This window comes from Marmota flaviventris, chromosome 4, assembly GCF_047511675.1.
Source record: "Marmota flaviventris isolate mMarFla1 chromosome 4, mMarFla1.hap1, whole genome shotgun sequence".
NCBI lineage: Eukaryota > Metazoa > Chordata > Mammalia > Rodentia > Sciuridae > Marmota > Marmota flaviventris.
In genome coordinates, this window is record NC_092501.1 from 140965542 (window position 1) to 140971212 (window position 5671).

Sequence of the window (5671 nt, forward strand, 5' to 3'; positions counted from 1 at the left end):
CAGTTAGTATATAGAATTTTAAAAGTGAATTCTTATTAATATCTTACATTTGTTTCTTCTTGGATTAGCTGAAATGGTGGGGTATGCACTGAACCGAGGGAGATGCAAAAGAACCGTCATATTCCCTCTTCGACCCCTTAGGGTAAGGCAGGTACCTCTGTGAGCCTCAGTTTCCTTGTTGTACAATGAATGTACTAGCACCACCGTGCTGAGCTGTCAAGATACCGATCCTTACCGTAATCTGTCAATAGGAGACCACGCAAATCGAAGGTGTTGTTCTTTTGTCTGATTACTATTCTGATCCTTTTTTTTTCTTTTAATATAGTCTCCCATTTCTGCTTCAAAATGTGGTTTCAGTGAGGGTCTGCATTATTGTGAGTAGTATGGCACTGTTTCCGCCTTTGAATTTTGATCACCCGAGGCAATCCCTTTTCATGATTGAGTGCAAGGTTTTGGGTTTTTTTTATTATTATTTTTATTTCTTCTTTCCTTCAACTAATGCTGACTGTGCACTGAAAATGAGCTGTCTGGGGACATTAAGGGCAAAGCCCTGGATATGATAAGAGCCTGGGGATAACTTCCTGCAAGAAAAGATGCTTGAGCTGAGTCCTCGAGGATGTGTAGGGTTGACCAGGTGAAGAGGGAGAGGTGATATGGGTAGAGCCTGTAATAGCCTGCGGAACCCAAAGCCCTGAAGTTTGATGTTACCATGTTGAGAAGATCGAGGGGGAAACTGAGAAGAGGCTAGAGGGGAAGAAGGCCCTGCAGGTCACACTGAGAAGCTGGGACTTCACCTGAGCAGGTGGAGGATTCATTGAGTGGGTTGAACAGCAGAGTGAACAGGCCTGGTCGCAAGTTTGAATAAATTCTGACATTTTTCCCAGGGCAAGGAGCAGCAAAGTTCCATATCATCCTGCCAAAATAAGTTAATCATCCAGAAATCAAAACATCTATGTTACAAATATGCCTTGTACAAGCTTCTCATTGATCCAAAACAATTGAGAATAGTTTTATCAAATGGGTTAAAAGTTAACTGGTTGTTTCCAACTAAAGTTATGACAATAAATTTAGTTCTGCACACACACACACACACACACACACACAGAGAACATGATGTGAACTGCTAAAGACAAGGATGGGGGGCAAGGCTGAGGAGATAGCAAGCATAGAATACTCAAATTCTGGCTGTCGAAGAGAAGAAAGCCTACAACAGGTGGAGAGAAAAATAAATATGTAGGAAGCAGAATTACTTAAAACAGAAAGAAGTAAACAAGTTCACAGACCAAGAGTAAGGAGTAGGGAAAGAGAACTTGAAGCTTCAGGAAAGACTAGAGGGGCCCAGGTATACTCTAGAGCTACCTCCTGCACCTGACCACCTCACACCTGGGCATCTGTGAGAACATGGACTCTGTCCAGTGGGGCCTGAGCTTCTGCATTTCTACCAAGACTCTTAGGTGACTCACAAAGTTAGAGAGAGACAGACTTAGAGCCAAGTAGAACCATAACAACAAGTTAAAGCCTTGTGAGGGCAGCCTCAGCCTCACCTGGGAATCTTTTATAAATGCAGAAGCTGAGGCCCCACCTAGAGGGGTTGAATCCAGATCTGCACTGTCACATGACCTGCAGAAGATTCCTTGGCACAGTTTGAGAAGCATTGCTCTAGATAATACAGGAGGCTGGCTAGGTCATCTCCTGAATGAAAGGGAGACTAGAAAATATTGAAGGGAGAATTAGGAGAACAAGCTAATGAAGGATGTGTAAACAAAAATCAACAGGTGCCTATTTCCAAAAGCCCAGAAGGTGATGTCCAGCTCTCTTGTGTACAAAGAAACTCAGTGAAGTTTCTCTGCCTCAATTTTTATATTTGAGCAAAAGAACTTTCTCTCTCTCTCTCTCTCTCTCTCTCTCTCTCTCTCTCTCTCTCTCTGTATCAGAGGTTGAATTCAGAGGTGCTTAACCATTGAGCCACATCCCCAGTCCTTTTCACTTTTCATTTTTTATTTTAAGAGAGGGTCCCACTAAGATGCTGAGGCTGGCTTTGAATTTAGGATTCTCCTGCCTCGGCCTTCCAAGCTGCTGGGATTTCAGGTATGTGCCACCATGCCTGACTATGCAAAAGACTTTCTACAGCTATGTAATATGCAATGTTTCCTTCAAGTGTCCTCATGTTAAAAAAAAAATGGAATATTTCTTATTCTCTCTCTCTCTCTCTCATTGATGAACTCAAAACATATTCTCAATTTCATTGAAGGACTATGTTAGGATTCTCCAGAAAAACAGAACCAATATGGAGTATCTACCAACCTATTGAGAGATTTGTTTTAAGGAGTTAGATCACACAATTGTGGAGGTTGACAAGTCCAAAATCCATAAGATAGACCAACAGGCTGGAGACACCTGGAAGAGCTAAAGTTGCATCTCAAATCCAAAGGCAGAATTCCCTTTTGCCTAGGGGAGGGGCAGATTTTTGTTCTGTTCCAGCCTTCAGCTGATTGGATGTGGCCTCCCACAGAAGAGAGGGAAGAGTGCTTTACTCAAAACCCACCAGTTTAAATATTAATCAATCTCATCCAAAAACACCTCCATAGAAATATCCAGAATAATGATTGACCAAATATCTGGGCACTGTAGCCCAGCCAAGTTAACATAAAAAATTAACCATCACCGATTCAGATGTTCTTGGTGTCATCCAGATCATAGCTGCCACGAAGAGGGGTTGTGGATAAGTAGTCCCAGGATAATTACTATGATCTTATTGAAAAATCCAGAAAATTCTATGATATCCTCTATTTTATTAATGCAGTCTAGTGTAATGGGGATACATTCTAAAATCTGCTTGTAACTTGCAATTCACCAAATTTATTTCTGTTTCATCCAAATAAAACCATAACATCAAGTTAAGACTATTAAATCTATCAAAATCTTATCAGTCCCCTTTAACTGTGACCTCCTTCCTGGTCCATGTGGTCCCCCTGGTTCTTATGGTTTTCTCTTCTCTGAACTCTTAAGGAGGAAGCTGGCTGGGCCAGCCATTGGGTTATTATCAATGGCTTCTATTGTTAGTTCTCCTTTCAGGTCTATGCAAGTAGTGAACATCAACCTACGCAAGTGCTGACACTTGTTTTAAATCTGTTCTACCAACGAATGTATATATTCATTCATGCACATGAATGTTCTCTTCTTCAAAGCAATTTATTTTAATGATGCTTCCATTGCTTGAAGCATTTTTAAAATTCTTTAGAAACTCCCTTCAGAATCTGACACACATATTCTTTAGAATTCTTCATTAGGGTCATAACTTTGCTCTCCAAGTACAGATTGGATATTTAAAACAGTAAGCATACATTCAAGTTGACAATTAATGCAGGTGACCAAGTTGGGCAGTGTTATCCCTTAGCCAGAAATCAAATTATTTCCATCAGGTAATGAGAAAAAAAACAGCTCCTTCATTCTGTAAATCATTTCTGAACTTGCATTCTTATTGGAATAAATCAATAGCCTCCAAGGACACTGACAGCTTGTATAAATCAATCACTTGGGTAAATCGATCCATGTTTGTTTTAAACTAAATTTTGCTGTTATACTTCATTAATTTTATTGCCCAGACTGGATCACAGGTATCTTGGGCATTTTCCCTTTGGAACTTCTCTTGTAGCACATATTTTATTGTTCTTGTAAGCCTGTACCCCGGTGTGTTTGCTTGTTTGTTTTGGTGTTGGGGATTGAAAACAAGGCCTTGTGCATGCTAAGTATGTGCTCTACCACTAAGCTACACCCTTGCTCTGTCTTTATTTTTTGTTCTAATTAGTTATACATGACAGCAGAATACATTTAAGTTCATTGTACATAAATGGAGTACAACTTTTCATTTCTTTGGTTGTACATGATATAGCATTGTACCATATTAGCAGTCATACATGCACCTAGGGTAATGATGCTTACCTCATTCCACCATCTTTCCTGCCCCCATTCCCTCTTCTCCCTCTTCTTTGCCCAAAGTTCCTCCATTCTCCCCACGCCCCGCCCCCTATTATGGATCAGCATTCACTTATCAGAGAGAACATTCGGCCTTTGGTTTCGGGGGATTGGCTTACTTTGCTCAGCATGATATTCTCCAATTCCATCCATTTTCCTGCAAAGGCCATAATTTTATTCTCTTTTAAGGCTGAGTAATATTCCGTTGTATGTATGTGTGTGTGTGTGTGTGTGTATGTATGTGTGTGTGTGTGTATATATATATATATATCACAGTTTCTTTATCCATTCATCTCTTGAAGGGCATCTAGTTTGCTTCCACAGTTTAGCTATTGTGAATTGAGCTGCTATGAACATTGATGTGGCTACATCACTATAGTATGCTGATATTAAGTCCTTTAGGTATAAACGGAAAAGTGGGATAGCTGGGTCAAATGGTGGTTCTCTATCTTCTTTTAATACAATTGGAAACTCCTTGAAAACAAGGGTCAATTTTAAGCTCCATTATACACCAGGATCACCTCGATGCAAGGCACAGATCATGACAGACACTCAATTATTCGTATTGAATGAATGAACTGAACAAATAGACAAATTGCTTAGGTCCTCATCTATATAGTTCATCTATACAGTTGTGTGTTGCTGTAATAGAATACCTGAGACTAGGAAATTTCTAAAAGGAAGGAGGTTGAGTTGGATCTGAAGTCCAAGAGCATGGTGCCAGCATCTTCTAGAGTTCTGGTGAGGGCCTCCTGCAGGTGGGGACTCTATAGGTACTGAGGTGCCCAACATCAGAAGGAGAGAAAGAGCAAGTTTGCTTGGGTTTCTTTTGGATGTACAAATCCACTAATACAATCATGAGGGCTCCTTCATCATGACCTCATCTAATCCTAATTACCGCCCCCAAAGGCCCACCTCTAAATTCCATTGACATTTGACTTTGGGGGTTAAGTTTCAACATGAGTTTTGATGAGGACAAACCATATCCAACCATAGCACTGTCCTATAGATTTCTATTGATCTTAAACTGTTAAAACATACACATTGGGCCACATGTGTATGAGATTGAGGCCTTTTTTGTCCAGGTAGATCTTTCCTGGACTTTTTATCAATTTTACAGATTTCTCAACGTCACTTCTTTATAATATTGCTAATAAAATACAGTAGGTAGCACAGTGCATATTTCCTTATAGGCAGTTGATAAAACTTGGCTAAGTGGAAATTGAATGCATTTGGTTCAGAGTCAACTAAAATGATTTTAATGATGAAAGAAACCTTCCAGATCTTTAGTTCATTCCTGAGGTAATTACTAATCATTTTTCTCAGTTCAGCTACTTAAAAAAAATCCTTTGTCAATTTTGTGAAGAGTTTCTATTTCCTTTGGGAAGCATTTAATACTCGATATCCACCTAAGGTTTGTTTGCACTGGTATTAAACTTATTTTATTATTAATGTTCTGCATTTTTTTTACTGAAATTAATGCTCATCCTCTCCTGCAACTAAGAAGCATTTCTTCCTATTTTTCTGAAAGATCAGTATCAGATCTTCCTTTCTCCAAATACTTTACAGCCCTGTTCTTCAAAGGCTCTTCTTGAGAAAGTGACTGTTAAAAACAATTCTTATTGTCATTTAGTAAGTTATAAGGCAAATACACCACGCAAAGACACCACCTGCAAATCACAAAGGAATTGGTGAC